Genomic DNA, 18,733 nt, shown 5'->3' on the forward strand with positions numbered 1-18,733 from the left:
TGCAAAAAAATTTTAAATAAAAAATAAAATTAAAATATGTGTAATATTATTTTGTATGGCAGAGAGTTTATTCTCAGATAACCACCAACCATAAATACGGTTATGTAATTATACAAAATATATATTTTTTTTACAGTGAGTCAGAAGGTTTCTCTCTCTCTTTTTTTAGAGGGTATCTATTTAATGTAGGACCAGACTCTGAATAAGACATAATAAACATACAACACAGATTTTATACTTGCCTTCCCATACCAACATAGTATATGTTTTTTGTTTTGTTTCCTTACTTACTTTTTTAACTCGCTGTACTCAATAGTGTAACACTTCCAGTCTGAAGTTATATGGAATGGGTCCATTTTTCATAAAAAGTAATAGTTTTACCATATTTCTTTTAAATAACTAATGTGATTTCTGCATTGGCATTAATTATTCTCCAGAAGTTAATTGCTGTGAATGTATAATTAATGAACTAATATGAAGGTGAGGTATTGCTTAAGTAGTTGGCAGAATGTCCTTAAAATCAATAATCTGTTTCTCCAACTATTTGCAGTTATTTCTTATTAATGCCTTTGAATCTCAGCTAATGACCCATGGAAAGGCTCTGACTGGGTGCCTGACTGAAGCATGACAAACTTAATTAGGAAAGAGGAAATATGATGCTGTTGGACTTGTGAGAACACAACATTTTCAAAGTTTAAACTGGTGAGAGACTTTCAAACTTGTGAGGGAAACTCAATATTGCATTCTTTGTCCTGCAGGTCACGGGTTACTTGCACATATGCGTGCGTACATAACTGACGTCACTTGGCTCAATGAACAATGCCAAGTTATCAAATACCCATGAGAACTTCGTTTATGCGATTCACTCAGTTATTTCCCTTTTGCACATATTCCCTTGGCATTTCCCTCAATTTTAAAAAAGTAGAACAGTTTTAATTTTCTTTCTTTGGAATTTCTCTGATTTGACTTGGTCAATGTAATTAATTCCTTTCATGTCTTTTGAGTTTCAGTTTCTTCATATTAAATAGCTTCCATGGACTCCATGATTTCCAATATGAACCCTGTGTCACACACCATAATTTGTAGATGATAAACGATATTGGCACTGCCGTTCACATTAATGACCTGAAGACAAATTCAGGGTTTTTTGTTTTTTGTTTTTTACTTGCATAGCTTGTTTAAATCCTCTAACTCTGAGTATCTTCATATGGAAAATAATGATAGCAATAGGACTCAACCTCATAAAATTGTGGGAAAATTTTAAAAGCTAGGTTTACAAATACTTTCATATAACCTAGCATATGGCAGGTGCTCAATAATATTATTGCTACTAGTCTTCCTTCACATTGACAGGCATGCTCTTAATCAAGTTCTACTGTCAGTGAGGACATTATTGCCTATAAAGTAACTTTTTGCAAAAAGAAGCTACAGATACATAATCTGTATCATTATTTTTTAGTTAAATTTTATTCAATTGTCATGAAATTTCCTGTGTGCATAATTTTCATATTTTAATATCCGCATATTTACTAGATTGTAAGATTACTAGAATGTCATAGGCATAGTGCAGCTGATTTTGAGTAAGCCCTTTTGATAGTCTTTTTTCCATCTTGCAAAAGCTTAAAATAATGAGTGCCGAATTAATGTTAAGTGTTTCTCAGTGGCTGATTCAATGAGTCATTACAAACAAGCAAAGTCTACATGGAAGAATAACTCTGTTCTAACGTTAGCTATTAAAATTGTTTCAAAATTTTGAATAAAGAGAACGTAGATGTGTGAACCAAATTTACAAGTGACATAGAACTGAATATAAAGTCTAGAAAATAATAGTTTCAACTTAGAAGGAATCTTACCAGGCCATAAAAATTGGCAAAATTGAACAAATGAAATATAGCAGGAACAATCAAACGCCGATAGCAGAATTATAAGGTAAAAGAAATTTGAGGGAAATGACTTCTCTATCAGCTACATGCGTAAAGAATTCAGGCTTGGATGATGAGGCTACTAAAAATACAACAACACAATCTTAGGATTTATTTTACTTAAAGAATAGGATTCAAAAAATGGTGACAGAAGTCCCACATTATTCCATGGTGGGGTGAACATACTTAAAGAGCTGGGCACAATCCTGGGTACCACAATTTAAACGGTACATTGACCTGAGGGAGAATGTTGGATAGATATCAACAGAATAAGCATAGTCCTGGAAATGGAATAGTTAAAAAAAACGATGTGTGTGTGTGTGTGTGTGTGTGTGTGTGTGTGTGTGTAATCATGGAATAATCGTGGAGAAGAAAGAAATCGAGGGTAGGTGGGGGCAGATGACAGCTACGGTGCCATCCCGGTTCAAGCTGGTCTAATCCTTTGTGATGCTGTACATGACACCATGGAGCAGAAGTTACTAAGAGACTTAATCCGTTTCTGTGGCTGAACTTTAAATGCTGTATCTACGATAAGAGGGAAAAAAATCGCCGCTTCATTGCCGGTATCTGATTAGCTCAAGCCCTAGTTGTATAACTATTTAAGAAACCAACTTTTTAAGAACGCCTCCGGGCGGGGGGGGCGGGGAGGGCAGGGAACCTGGGTGGCTCAGTTGGTTCAGTGTCTGCCTTCCACTCAGGTCATGATCCCAGAGCCCTGGGATCTGCCCCCCACCCCCATGTTAGGCTTCCTGCTCAGTGGGGAGTCTGCTTCTCCTTCCCCCTGCTCTTTTGTTCTCTCTCTTTTCCCTCTCAAATAAATAAAGTCTTAAAAAAAGAAAAAAGAATGCCTCCAGGCTATTGTTGAAAACATTGTAACATACAATGTCATTGCCCGATATGAAGCCTCATCAGAGAAATGTCTTCATTTTAATTGACAGAAAAACCTTCATCCTTCATCAGGAGAACTTTTCTTTATTGGACAATAAAATGTCTGTAACTAATTGTATCCCCCTTTCCCCTCTATTGCTTGCAAACACAGAGTTCACACACTCACTGACTTATTTATTCTATGTGGAATTATTATAAATGTCCAGTACAGTTCAGAAACTGTTCTGTTCTAGGTACTGGGAATGCAGCAGTGAAAATGACAGGCAAGAGACATTTTCTTGCAACGTCCATTCTTGTGGACCTGGAAAGTAGAAAGATGAAACAAACAAGCAAAAGAATACCTGAGCAAAATAATTTCAGTAAAGAAAATGTTATGATGGAAATTAAATATGTTGACACGATTGAGAGAATCTGGCATTTGAGATGAGAATTGAGCCCTAATTCCGGGCAACTGTCAAAACTCTAGACCAGCACGCCTAAACAAAGCAAATAGCAAGAACAAAAGCCCTAAGGAAGTCAACAATCTGAACCATTGATGGAAAATGGGAGGAAAAGGCCGCAAAAGTGGCTGGACTTGGTGTACAATTAGGTGGGGCAGAGAGATGGGCAGGAAGAGGCAGTGCCAGTACTCTAGTGTGAAGAAGTAATTAGGACTTGATTCCATGTGTGAGGAGAAATCATCTGAGGGTCTTAAACAGGGGACAGCATGATCTATCTCTTACCTTTAAAATAATCAATCACTTATAATGTTGTCAACTCTCTAGAAATCTTGGATATGCCTATATAAGCACATGCAGCCTTCTTTCTCCATCTCGATCTATTCTGATTTCTTTGCTCTCTAGTCTTGTCAGTTTATTATTTAAATCTCTATCTCTTTCTCTATATATATGTATATACACATATATGTATAAACATAAAATACATCACACATATTTACATATATATATATATATATATGCCACACACACACACAATATATATATATGTCACTGCTAGCATCCTTATTTTCTTAGCTCAGAATGACTAACCAAAATGATGTGGTTTTCCACGTATTGCCACACATTGGGTATAGAAATATGAGGATCCAGTGATCCAAGTCCTACCTCCTTGGGTATACCATGCTACCAACCCCTGTGGGATTTGCCACCTTCCTTGTTTCTCCACCAGGGAGCACTTCTGAGGTACCCAGTACTGCCTAGACAACCACCCCCTCCAAAGTATCCCCACACTTCCCCACCTACCTCATTCCCTTACGTAATACAGCTTCTCCAACAGCTTCTTAAAGATACCCTCCCTTTCTTCTCTGGCAGTAAATCAAATGGAATCCCTTCAATCCCAGAACCTGGTTTACTCAAATGTGAGGGAACAGAGAAATAAATGAAGATCAAATAAAAATTATTCCTTCAATAACATGTTGTATCTTTTACAAATCATTTCTGTCTGAAAGTATGGTTTTATTCTAAAAATCATATGAAAATTGTGGCAACAAGTCACTAACAAATCACAAATAATGCCTTCTGAATTTTCTTCCTATCAAATTTGTTTTTATTATAAATGTCATTTACTTAAGAAAAAAATGTAGAATGTTATGTAATAATAAATAGTGGTAAATTAGTGAAGTATAGAAGGTACAAACTATTTTAAGGACCAAGAAGCAAAAGGAATAAAACTATTCATAGGTAAGGTGATGAATGTAAAATCCTGATATTCATGAGTTTTAGAAGAAATTAATTGTAAAATTGCAATTTCTGCCTTCAGTCTCTGATTATACGATTATATAACCAATATCTGTGGTCTTTGAATATTCCAGGGCCTTTCTATAAATGGGTCAGCCATAGTATCCCATCACAGATCAACTGCTTTTAATAATGATTAGATGAGACTAAGAGTAATGTTCAAAATATTTCATAACAGTAAGAAAGCTTCACCGATCAGTGGGACAAATATAAATACTGTAGCCCCTGACTTTAATCCAGTACTTGTTAGATGGTGAGAAGGTATGCAGGGTCCTGAGAAAGGAGCTTGAGTGGGACCAGGCTCTGGGAACTATTTGTCTATTGATGGAGAAGCGTTTCAATGTCTTAGCAACTAACAGCAACTCTACTGGTATGGAGCAGCTATTATGTATGCATGTAACCACATAAATCCCGTTCTGTGAGCTAGCAAAGTTGGGTCAAGTAAATTCAAGTGTTTCTTCTTTCTATACTGAAAGCAGAAAAACGAAATTAATTACCTATGTTACAGATGATATATGAAGGATATAATTTGAAATTCAGTGTAAGCCTGATTTTAACAGTTTTATATTAAATGCCACCTCTTCACAAAAACCTTCCCGATCTCCTCATTAAAAATGAAGTAGGTTTCCCAACTCTCCCCTGTTAGCTTCTTTCCCATCCCTGTGTCTGTTTCCTTCATACTGCATATTAAAGCTTGCAATGTTTCTAAGTCACTCATCTGTTTGTTGAATGTCAGGGTTTGGGACTTCTTTTTTACTTGTTCTCTCTCTCTCTCTAGACTCTGTGCATGTGTGTGTGTGTGTGTGTGTGTATTTGCACTGATTCTTTTTTTTTTTTTAAGATTTTATTTATTTATTTGACAGAGATAGAGACAGCCAGCGAGAGAGGGAACACAAGCAGGGGGAGTGGGAGAGGAAGAAGCAGGCTCATAGCAGAGGAGCCTGATGTGGGGCTTCGATCCCATAACGCCGGGATCACGCCCTGAGCCGAAGGCAGACGCTTAACCGCTGTGCCACCCAGGCGCCCCTGCACTGATTCTTTTAATGGAATACAAGCTTCTTGAGACCAGGGCCACTTTTGCACTGTACAAATTAGTATTCCTTCGTATTCACAATGCTTGACACATAGGTGATCAATAATTTGTGGAAGAAAATAATGATCCTAGATCATTAACCAAAATTAAACACTCCATACTCTGTATTTCCGTTTCTTTGGTCATTTACCTCCATTTTAGCAATTAATAATGTGTGCCATTTTTAAATGATTTGAGACCCTTGGGAATAAGAGACACACTTCATTTCTTTATGTGCCATTCCATTACCCAATGCCAAACCCATAGACAGAGCTACTAAGTGTTAGCTGAAATGAGAATGGAAGACAGAGAAAGCTGCTTCTATTACTGTCCTACAACAAAGACATGATTATTTGGCCAGACATTGAGATACTTAACTACTCAGAGACTGGATCTCAGTCTCAAAACATTGGGTGTATTCCAGGATCATATGAGTTACAGTGAAAAAAGAAGAAAGGAATGCAAACTATTTCTGCCTGAAAGCACAGTCTCACTGTAAAGTCATATGAAAAATCCAGCAACAAGTACTGACAAATCACAAACATTGCTGTCAGAGTTTCTCTATATATTTTAAATGCTTTGTATTAGGAGACAATACCATGACCTAAGTCTGATGTTTCCAACTTCTAGAAAGCTGGGGAATTGATTAGTTTACAGAACTTACAAATAGCTTAAATCTTGCTCCATCTCAGAGAACCAAAGATTTGGGACACATAGAAGGATTATGTTAATTTTTTTAACAAGTTGACACAATGCAGCATCCACAGCAATGAAGACGATGAATTGGTGAAAGTCCTACACCAAGGTGAATGCTGGCAGGGAAAGGGGCCCTGTGGTTTGTCTAGTGCTGTATCACATGGGAGCTTAGACCAAGTGGTGGCAGCTGGTTCTTTGCACTTCAGTTGAAGAGCGATGAGTATATCAGTTTTATTCATATCAAATTACCCACATTCTTTGAGAATAATCTGGAAGGATAATAAGCAGTATCTTTTTGCCTTTTGATCTAAAAAAAATTACACTGCTCTTCACGATATAGCATCTACTGTGACTATGGAATCGTAGACAGTGTGTGCCTTGAAGACTCTAAGTTAGGGATGCCAGATTTAGCAAATAAAGTTATAGGATTTCTGGGTGAATTTTCATGTTAATAACAACATTTTCTTTAAGTATGAGTATGCCCCGTGCAACATATTTACTATGAAAATAATTGTTGTTTGAAATTCGAATTTATCTGGGAGTCCTGTGTTTTATCTGGAAACTCTTCCCTAGGTTCAAATTCCAATTTTTCTCTTGGACTACCTTCTGGTAGTTATTTATAACCTCTCTGAGCTTTACATATCTAGAAAACTAAAATGAACAAATCTTTCTTGCATGGCTTTTGAAATAATTTTTTTTAAAGATCTTATTTATTTGACACAGAGAGAGAGAGAGAGCACAAGCAGGCAAAGTGGCAGAGGGAGAGGGAGAAGCAGACTCCCTGCTGAGCAGGGAGCTGGCTGTGGGACTAGGTCCCATGACCCTGGGTTCATGACCCGAGCCAAAGGCAGCCACTTAACCAACTGAGCCACTCAGGCCATTTGAGATAATTTAACAAGACTGTTGTGTTGTCAGCATGGATGCCAGATCAGAAGTAAACTCACGCATACCTCTTAATGTAAAGGCATATGATTAGTCAAGATAAGGTTAAGCACATATTGTACAAACAATGTCCAACTCTCAGTCTCCTAAATGGAAAGAGTTGATTTCTCATGCCTGCAGTAGCACTTTGCATTCCATGTATCCTCTGTAATCCAGACTGCCTGGAACTTGTAGCCCTGACTTTTCTTTCAGTGTGGACCCTTCTTCATAAGTGTCAGGCACAAGCGAGGAAGATGTAAGAAAGGCCAATAATTAAGTGCTTCAGCACGGCAGTGATACACTTCACTTTCATACACAATCCACAGACAAAACTCATCAGATAGCCCTACTTAGCCACCAGGGGGCAGCTTAATATAAACCCCATGCCTGGGGGGAGAAAGGGTGACAAGAGTAGGGAGAGCGCTAGAAGCCTTCACCACAATATTTATCATGGTATTGCTAGGTAGAAGTTAGACAAGAGCAGAGGAAGGAACACCCCGAGGCAGAGTCCCCTGTCCTTGAAGGGGAATGATTGAGACCTGAGCTGGAGGCAAGGACAATGATAAATAAACTACACAATCAAAGCCTGGGGACTCAACATCCTGATCTTGCGGCTTCCAAGACCTTAGACAGGACAGATCAAGAGCCACAGGTGCAGAACTTGCTCCTTGTCTACCTCTGCCCCAGGGGAACCCCTAGACTCTTGATAATGCATTTGCATTATGGGAACAGCCCTGCCGGATGGAGAGGGTTCAGGTACAAAACTTGTAGGGTCAAAAACTCCCTCTCCCAACCCCAAGAGGAGTTTCCCCAAATGACTGAAAACAGCCTCCACTAGACACCACCCCACATCTCCTCCCAGCCCAGAGAGACCCAATAACCTCCAATCCCTAAACAACTGAGGCCAGTCCCACCTTGCAGAACCTGTCCCCTCTCCCACTTGGACAGTGTACCTTCCTATTAATAAACTGCTTTGTGCTTGCTACTTTCCTTCTGACTGTCTTATTCGCCTGTGGATCCCCAGTAAATCTTCTCTTGGGGAATCCAAGGACCAAGACCTCCATTCACATAACACAGACTCTCTCACCCATAACAGTATTAGAAGCAATAATAGAATCTGTAAGTTAGATGAGCATTCAGTGGTGATCTAAACTTCTTCCTAATGTGACAATCTTTTCCAGCATGTCACCAGCGCTTCATCTAGCCTTTGCGAAAATTCCTCCAGCGACAGAGGGCTCATGGCTCATTATTAAAGATTTTCTTCTTTGTTGAGTTTTGTTGACCTAAAATCTGTTTCCATTTAATTCCTAAAATTTGTTCCACTCTGGATGTCACTGCCAGTGTTTGAACTTTATTAAAAATAAAAATATAGGGGCGCCTAGGTGGCGCAGTCGTTAAGCATCTGCCTTCGGCTCAGGGCGTGATCCCAGCGTTCTGGGATCGAACCCCACATCAGGCTCTTCCGCTGGGAGCCTGCTTCTTCCTCTCCCACTCCCTCTGCTTGTGTCCCCTCTCTCGCTGGCGATCTCTGTCAAATAAATAAATAAAATCTTTAAAAAATTATAAAAATTAAAATATAAAAATAAAACTTGAATAAAAAATTAGGAACTATACAAAATAAGGTACAAATTCAGAAGGCATATAATTATTTTGAGAATGAAGAGTAAAGACAATTCTCGTATGGTTTCACTCCTATGTGGAACATAAGGAATAGCGAGGAGGACCACGGGAAAGGAGAGAAAACTGGGAAGAAATCAGAGAGGGAGACAAACCATGAGAGATTCTGGACTCCAGGAAACAAACTGATAGTTTCAGAGGGCAGGGCAGTGGTGGGATGGGCAGCCAGGTAACGGGTATTAAGGAGGGCACGTGTTGTGATGAGCGCTGGGTGTTATAGGCAACTTATGAATCATGGAATACTACATCAAAAACTAATGATGTACTGAATGGTGGCTAACTTAACGTAATAAAAAAATTTTAAAAAAGAATGAAGAATAAACAAATACTTGAAAAAATAATAGACCACTTTAAAGGCTGAGAATGCTCAGGAAAAATGACAATATATAACCAGTTAGAGTTTTCTTTTTAATTTCTTATAAGTGAATCTTCTGAAGGTGGGGATAGAGGTGCAGTGGTGGGGGTACTTAATGCCTTTCCTTTTGCTTTTTGTTCAGGTTGCTGTGTATGTTCCACTTTTATTTTGAAAGAATAGTTTTTATGTGGAAAATTTCTAGCCGAATAGAAAAATTCAATAGCTTTGGCCAAATTTAGACTAAATTTCTTAATCTACTAGCCAGGTAAAAGGATTTAGTTTACCACATTATGTTTTAAAAATAATAATAAACTGCACTGCAGTGGCTAATGTTTTAAGGCTCTGACTTTTTTTTTTTAAATGTAGGGATCAAAGTAATAATCAGGATATTTAATATATACTTCCACTAATAGAGAACATAAATTATTTTGTAACTGGATTACTATGCTTCATCTATTCAAAGGAAAACTTCTGTTTGCTTCCATTTGATCTTTCCTACTGATTAGTATCTGGGCTTAATTTTCCTTCTCATCGAGTTCCTATTTTGTTCATTTAAACCTTTCATGCATGTTGGGGGAAAATCACTGAGCACTTCAGAAAGAATACAGAGCTCTATTTTTACTGACCTACTTGTAGTTCTGCATAAGATAATAATCCAGTGGTAGAGCTCATTTCCAAGTACAGGAAAACATTTAATAATGACCACTGACAGAAAGGAGACTTAAATAGCACCTGGAACATTGCACCGCGGTTAGACAAGGAGTTTGGTATTAAAAGGTTATAAGACTATACCCTTTAGAGTCTCAAGAGCTCATAAATGAAAAACATGTCTTCTATCAACCAAGTCCTCAGTCCCTTGGACAGCTTTTTATAATTCCCTCTGTGCTCCCTTCATCCCCATATCCTGCCACAATTGTCCTGTTTATTTCAAACTATATAATAACACAACTACAATCAGCTGTAATGTTATGGAAATATCACTGAAAATGGGACTAAGAAACCCATTCAATCCCGGATTGCTTATTTACTGGTATACAAACTTACGCAAATCATTTCAGTTTTATGAACCTCTATGGGTAAGGATATGTATCTTACAGAGTTGGTGTGAGGATTAAATGTAAAATGGGTTACAAATGTGTCCCCAATATTGTAAATACTCTTTGAGTGTTAGTTCCTTTCCCTTCCTGATGTCCACAGAAACCAAAGGGTGGATAATAAATGGTTAAGCGAGGCATGTCTTTACTACCAAGAGCCCAGACAAAGAGTTAAATTATGGAACAACAAAAGACAAATATAAAAATTGAAAAATGGCCATTAATGACCCCTTGAAAGACATAAAATATGAAATAAGCAGTGCTAATAAGTCATTTCCTAATAAAATCAAAAGACTTTTCCCTATGGAGTCTATATAAGCACTTTTCTTAGAATCCTACTTAGGAATTTTTACAATTTTTTTAAAAAAGTTAAGAAGTCACTTTTGACATTAACAAAACCTTTTTGTAAATTTCAAAAATTTCTAGATACTGGAAGCAATACATATGAATAAACAGGCATGACATTTACGAGGAGTAGTATACTACAAGCTGCCTCGCTTTCTCCATGTGACCCGTAAGAAAATCAACACATTTTTTTTCTTCTACTTTTCTCTAGTGTGCATTTCTTCCTGAAGACTACCGTTCCCCATGGACATTCACCCTCATACTGAACATTCCAGGAGAATAATCAAGTGCAGAAAATTATTTTACATTACATAGCAATGCAACTCTGCTGTGACCCTAATTTGTAAGGGCAGGGTAGTTGAGCACTCCCAAATAAAAGCTTTAACTGATAAAACTCCCTCAGTTTTAGACATAACTCATTTTAACCATCTGCTTAATTTAAATGTAAGGGATGTTTCTCAACCATACAGAGTCCATTAGTGGCAGCAATTGAGAGTGACTTCTCCAGGATAGAACACGCACCTAGGGACACCCTCCTGATTCAGTCCTTGTCCTCCAAGGTCTCCTTACAGACCTCTGTGAACCCTTTCCTGCCACCCTCTACCTGGCCCCCAGAACTTCAGGGCTACCAATGTCCTCATTCCCTCCCCTTGTGGTGTAACTTCTGAGGTCCAGCCTCCACTGTGGATCATCAGAGGGAGTATGGAGGGAAAGGAGGGTGAATTCTGATTCTGGGGAAGAAGTAGGAGTATAGGAATCCTCCCCCATTGTCTCACATCTCAAAGGTTATCCAAAAATTAAAGGAATATCTTTTTTTTAATTTTTAAATATTTTATTTATTTATTTAAGAGAGAGAGATAGTGAGAGAGAGCATGAGCAGTGGGGAGGGAGAGGAAGAAGCAGGCTCCCCCCTGAGCAGGGAGACCATTGTCTTTGAGGGACTTGATCCCAGGACCTTGAGATCATGACCTGAGCCTAAGGCAGACGCTTAACCAACTGAGCCACCCAGGCGCCCCTATAGGAATATCTTTAATGTGAGTATTCACCAAATGTTAGTTGTCTCTTCAAACTTCTTTTTTTTTTTCAAACTTCTTATAGTAACAAAACAAAACAAACAAACAAAAAAACTCCAAATCTGTCTTCTTATCTAAATTCCATCTACGTTACCAAAATCTCCTCAGACCATACAAGCTTCAAGGTAAGGAAGGTATATGTCCATATGTGTGTGTGTGTGTGTGTGTGTGTGTGTGTGTGTGTGTGTGTGTGTAAAGGGAAAAGGGGAGGAGTGATAACCCTTCAAAACATATCAAAATTATTTATAAGAAACAATATCAGTAATCACACATGCAACACAAATCTCTTGACGTTGACGATGCTTTTAATTTATCTCTCTGAATCCCCTAATTTTAACTTTTTGATGTTTCATTTTCCCATTCTATAAATAGGAAAAGAATAATGTTAATTCAATGAAAAAAATTATTTGAAATGCAAATAAGCTAGTTTGATCTTCCTCAATTCATTACTGCGTATGGATTTCATCCGATTTTCTTAGTAAATTTGACACTGATTATGATAAAATCTTCCTACAGCTTCACTTCTGCATCTGCATATTTCAAAGTTTAATTTTTAAGGGAATGACTTTTTTTAAAATAGAGCTTTAGCCTCTTATAGGATTTCAAAGACTTTTTTTTAGAAGGAGGGCTGTCTTTTGGCTGACAGACAGTAAACAACCTGTCCCTAAAGGCAACGAACTTCTCCCTCCAAATTCCTCCCATTTCTTGCTTTGGAATATACTATTTCCACTTTAACAGTAAGTTCTTCTGAATTGCTCGCTCTCTGAATGTTTCTCTGACACTTCCCAAAGCCAATTGTTTTTGCTTTTGTTTTTGTTTTCTGGCCTCAGAATTATCTCATGTCCTTCAGCAGTAGGGGCAGTTTCTATAAAAGCACTGTTAAGAAAAAAAAAAAATTACCAATTGACCTTCAAATAGGCAATGAGAAGGAGGAGTTGAATCCAAAACTCCGGGCATCTCATTTGGTTAGCAGTATTTAATTTCTGGTAGCTCTCATTTTATTGCATCAGTGAAGACACTTCTAAAAGTCAATGCAGCAGTCTGGTCAATGTTCCGAAGAGAAGAGCCACAACTCTGTACATCTTTTAATGCTTGTCACTGCATTATCTTTGAATGGGGACCAGGGGTGTCGTGAAATGGGAAAGGGATTTTGCCACCCCTGAGAAGTCTCACCCATCCCTGGGCTTCCCTTGGTAGAGGATTACTAAGAGAATAAGGGATTTCTCACAGTTGAAAATGTCCCTGGCTTCACTAGCCCATAGAATTCCCCCTAATTTTACAGACTAGGCCAGGGTTTGAATGTCACATTTTTTGTTCAACAAAAATTTGTCTCCTGGGTCATTGAGTTCCTCACCTCCTCCTGGGCTTCTTCCTCAGTGGAGACAATTATCACAGAAGCAGTTAGGTAGTGTGCTACCAAACGTTTAATGATATTACAAGCATGTGATGTCCGTTCCATCAAAGTAACAGCAATATAAGCACGGAATATTATCTTGACACCAGAGCAGCACTACCTACAATCAATCCCCAAGCACCAAGGCTGTGTTCTTCAGACTCTGCCCTGAAAAAGAACACTGATCATGCATCAGTTCAAAATGATCTTACTGTTTGCCAAATTTCCATGCCTTATGTAGTAACTATCAGGTATTTCAGCAAACATATTTTTGGAGTCATAATTCTCCCAGCTAGATGTATGCTCATTGAGAAAGAGGGGCAGTTCCTACTTTTCTTTTATGTTTGAGACATTGACTGGTATATGAAGAATTTTACCCAGGAGATATACCCATCCATTTAGAAATTCTGTCGGAGGACTTCTAATGAGGGGTATAGCATAGGTCAAAGAAAAAAGGGTCAAGTGAAACAATGAATCACTAATGAAATCTACATCTCAAAAATATGAATCTTCCACCTGCAACATTAATAAATTTATATTTATAATTATTATGCTGGCTCTTTTGGAGCATTAAAAATATTTAATGGTTGGTCAGTGGAATAGAGATTACTAGCTATGTGTATTTCCTCTTTTTCCTTGGCATATAGCTCATCTACATTCTCCAACCTCCCTTGTAGTAGTGTGGACCACTGACTAGTGACAAATGACTAATTTCTAGCCATTGGAATTTTGCAGGAAGTGATGAAAGCTCCTTCAGGTCTGGCCCATTAAAAAAAAAAATTCCCATGTAATACTCCATATTCCTTTCCTTTTCACTATATTGATGCAAATCATGGTGATCTTTGAAGCCATTGTGTTGAAGATGAAAGACTCACAAATGGAAGGGATATTAAGTTCTTTCACTTCAAGGAGAACCACTGTGGTTAGGAATGTCCATTTCACACATCACATGAGGAGGAATTCGATAAGCTACTGAGATTTGCCTATTAACCATAACTAGAGTTAGAAAAATATATTGCACAAGTTATCATGTTGAAAGAAGAGAAAGAAGAAATGTCACCAACCAACTTCAGGCCTCACCCTCATCCATGAAGCCAGATTGGTGTATGACAGACATTATAGGACTCTCTCTCACGTAAGGTATATCTCAGAAAAAGCCTTGATGTCCATTTTACATGTGCATCAAATTAAATACAGAGACTAATTTCCAGAGCAGTCAGTTCCACAAATTACATGTATGCATATACATACATATGTATACATATGTATATACACATAAATATTATGTACTTCATAATATATTTGTTTACTATGTGCCTTCCTAAATATTTTTACTAGTAAAATTTATCACTATCCCTTTACTTTATATCATGAATATTGTAATAGAAGTCAGAGCAGAAACAGTGTCAACGCTATTGATATAGATTATACAAACTTGATTTTTTTTTTACTTTTTTAAATTTTATTTTATTTTTTATTAATTTTTATTATGTTAGTCACCATACATTACATCCTTAGGTTTTGATGTAGTGTTCCATGATTCATTATTTGCGTATAACACCCAGTGCTCCATGCAAATTGTGCCCTCCTTAATACCCATCACCGGCCCACCCCAATCTCCCACCCCCCACCCCCTTGAAACCCTCAGTTTGCTTCCCAGAGTCCATAGTCTCTCATGGTTCATTCCGCCTTCTGTTTATCACCCCTTCATTCTTCCTTTCCTTCTCCTACTGATCTCCCTGCTATTTCTTGTGTTCCATAAATGAGTGAAACCATATGATAATTGTCTTTCTCTGCTTGATATTTCACTTAGCATAATCTCCTCCAGTTCCGTCCATGTTGCTGCAAATGTTGGGTAATCGTTCTTTCTGATGGCTGAGTAATAGTCCGTTGTATATATGGACCACATCTTCTTAATCCATCCTTCTGTTGAAGGGCATCTCAGCTCCTTCCAAAATTTAGCTATTGCGGACAATGCTGCTATGAACATCAGGGTGCATATGGCCCTTCTTTTTTTTTTTCATTAATAATATATTTTTGTTATATTATGTTAGTCACCATACAGTACATCCCTAGTTTTTGATGTAAAGTTCCATGATTCATTACTTGCATATAACACCCAGTGCACCATGCAATACATGCCCTCCCTACTACCCATCACCGGCCTATCCCAGTCCCCCACCCCCCNTCCCCCACCCCCCTCCCCTCTGAAGCCCTCAGTTTGTTTCCCAGAGTCCATAGTCTCTCATGGTTCATTCCCCCTTCTGTTTATCCCCCCTTCTTCTTCCCTTTCTTCTCCTACCGATCTTCCTACTTCTTATGTTCCATAAGTGAGTGAAACCATATGATAATTGTCTTTCTCTGCTTGACTTATTTCATTTAGCATAATCTCCTCCAGTCCCATCCATGTTACAGCAAATGTTGAGAAATCGTTCTTTTTGATAGCTGAGTAATATTCCATTGTATATATGAACCACATCTTCTTAATCCAGTCATCTGTTGAAGGGCATCTTGGCTCCTTCCACAATTTAGCTATTATGGACAATACTGCTATGAACATTGGGGTGCATATGGCCCTTCTCTTCACTATGTCTGTATCTTTGGGGTAAATATCCAGTAGTGCAATGGCTGGGTCATAGGGTAGCTCAATTTTTAACTTTTTAAGGGACCTCCACACTGTCTTCCAGAGTGGCTGTACCAACTTGCATTCCCACCAACAATGTAGGAGGGATCCCCTTTCTCCACATCCTCTCCAGCAATTGTTGTTTCTTGCCTTGTCAATATTTGCCATTCTAACTGGTGTAAGGTGGTATCTCAGTGTGGTTTTGATTTGAATTTCCCTGATGACTAATGATTTTGAACATTTTTTCATGTGTTTGCTAGCCATTTATATGTCTTCATTGGAAAAGTGTTCTGCCCATTTCTTGATTTGATTATTTGTTTCTCATGTATTGAGTTTGAGAAGTTCTTTGTAGATCTTGGATACCAGTCTTTTATCTGTAGTGTCATTTGCGAATTTCTCCCATTCCGTGGGCTGCCTCTTAGTTTTTTTGACTGTTTCCTTGGCTGTGCAGAAGCTTTTTATCTTGATGAAGTCCCACAAGTTCATTTTTTTCTTGATGTTTTGCCCTTTTCTACATAATTTCAAAATATGATTAAAAAGTAATAAATGAGCCAATATGTGCACTCTCTCTCACTCACTCTCTCTATATATATATACATATGACACACACACTCATATATATGTACATTTAACTATTTTATAAGTATTTGGAGTATAACGGCCTTAGTGCCCATCATTTTCAAGGCATCAGCCCTGCTTCAGCCTCTTGCACATAGTAAATGCTAAATAAGAGTAAGATGACTATGATGATGACCACAGGGGTAGGTTAGAAATGTCAAGAGAACAGAAACTTTATATTTTAGCAATATTATAGGGTAGACATAACCTTTGGAAATTAGCACAATAATTTTAACTATAAAACAAAGGTACTACTTAATTCAAGTCCAACATAAGTATCTCTGATTATTTTGACTTTGCTGCCTAACAGACATGTATTTAGAAATTTTTCTGTAGGGAAATCTTACAATTCATTGGCTGAAATAAGAAGAATATAAACAATCAGCAAAAGAAATACTTTAAGTGTTTTAAAATTAACTGAGCAAGAAAGAATTTCATTAGACAGATATCAAATTATTGTTAATTGTCTTATACGAGTATTTGCAATATTTTGTAAAGGTCTGGAAATTCAAATAAGAAACTAATGGCAGGTTTTATCAGAGACCACTTTCTCTGAGACCTTAATTCCAAATATTCTGCCCTAAAATAGAAATGTAATGTTTGACTGAAACTCTGCTTAGTGACACAAAAACACAGTCCTAACATTCTTCCCCTTTGCTTTCACTGAATTTAAGCTTCTCCATGAGGTAAAAGCACATGACTGACTTAACAGACGACTTGGAGTTGCCTTAATGCCTTTGGAATTCTAGCCATTAATCTAAGCTTAGTGCAAGTAAGCACACAATTTAATAACATGTAATCCAATTGGAGAATGAATATATTCAGTATCATTTGCCGCAAATGATCATGGAAGATATTAATATTCATTAGCAATCTTTATGCAATAATTAATATGCTTCTAAAACTTTTTTCTCCTCAGTTTAACCTCAATTCCTGGTCCTTATCATTTAGATTTCTGATAACTTCTCTTATAAGTGACATTCATAAGACTCGAAAGGAAAAAACAGGAAGTTAGTAATCAGTCCTTTTTCCTGAGATTTGATTTTCACATCAGCTATGAGTGTATAGCACACACACCAATGGTGATTCCTCACAAGTTCTCCTCTGCTGCTAACATGTGGATTTCTGAAGAGCCCAGTTCTTAAAAGCTTACTGTATAAAATTTAATTTCCATTAAAGAAATCTTAGCAATAATTTCTGTAGTAGACCAAGGAGTATTTGCACATTTATTTTAACATTCATTTCTGACCTATGCTTTGCTCGATGATGGCATTTTAACCACTCCACAATGTTCAGTCAAAGAGGAAAGACATAAGTACATTTTTTTCTTTTCACATTTTGCACCAGCTTCCCACATTAGAAAACCCGGTAAGCTAAGAAATGATGCTGTATGCCGTAAAACGTACCTCTTGTCATCTACTTCCAGGTTTTCACAATTAATAGACACTGCCATTTCAGCTTTTCCCTTCTTCAATGCCTGAAATTCTTGTTCCATGGGACTACCTGTAACATTGATTGGATATGTAGTAATAATGTAGACACTGTAAAATGCATTTCAGTCTATTAAGATAGTTATGAATAAGGTATTAATTTCAATATTTTTCATCTATTTTAAGATTTCTACCTTTGATTCATTTACTTATTAAATTAGTATTGATTTTCCGCATTCTGCTGATTATTTTTATCTGAGTTATTTGCCCCAACAATATATCTTTATTACATATAACTTACAGATGAGGGCCAGAGACTCAGAGAAATGAAGACACTTGTTTACTGAGGCAAAGCTGGTATATTTTATGACTCAAAGTACAGAGCTTTTTCCATTCTCCAGCTTTCTTTTTTTAGAATGTGAGCTGTACTTGCAAATCACAAACATTTAGTTTTGGAACCAAACTAAATTGACTTTAAAACCTAAAACCGCCACACTCAAACTACATGGTTTTTAAAGAATTCTTAATCTCCAAAAGTCTCCTTGTCTTTATGGGCAAAACAGGAATAAAAGTAATATTTTAATAATATCTTTAAAGAATGATATATGTATGTATAACATTTAATGTATAACATATAATGTATATAATGAGTAACATATAATGGTGTATGTAACACATTTAGGAAGTTATAGGTGTGTATAAATAGCAAGTAATAAAGGGGCACCTGGGTGGCCCATTCGGTTAAGCATCTGCCTTCCGCTCAAGTCGTGATCCTAGGGTCCCAGGATTGAGCCCCACGTTGCCCGGATCCTTGCTCAGCAGGGAGCCTGCTTCTCCCTTTCTCTCACTCACTGTGTCTCTCTCTCAAATAAATAAATTAAATATTTTTT

This window comes from Ailuropoda melanoleuca, chromosome 7, assembly GCF_002007445.2.
Source record: "Ailuropoda melanoleuca isolate Jingjing chromosome 7, ASM200744v2, whole genome shotgun sequence".
Taxonomy (NCBI): Eukaryota; Metazoa; Chordata; class Mammalia; order Carnivora; family Ursidae; genus Ailuropoda; species Ailuropoda melanoleuca.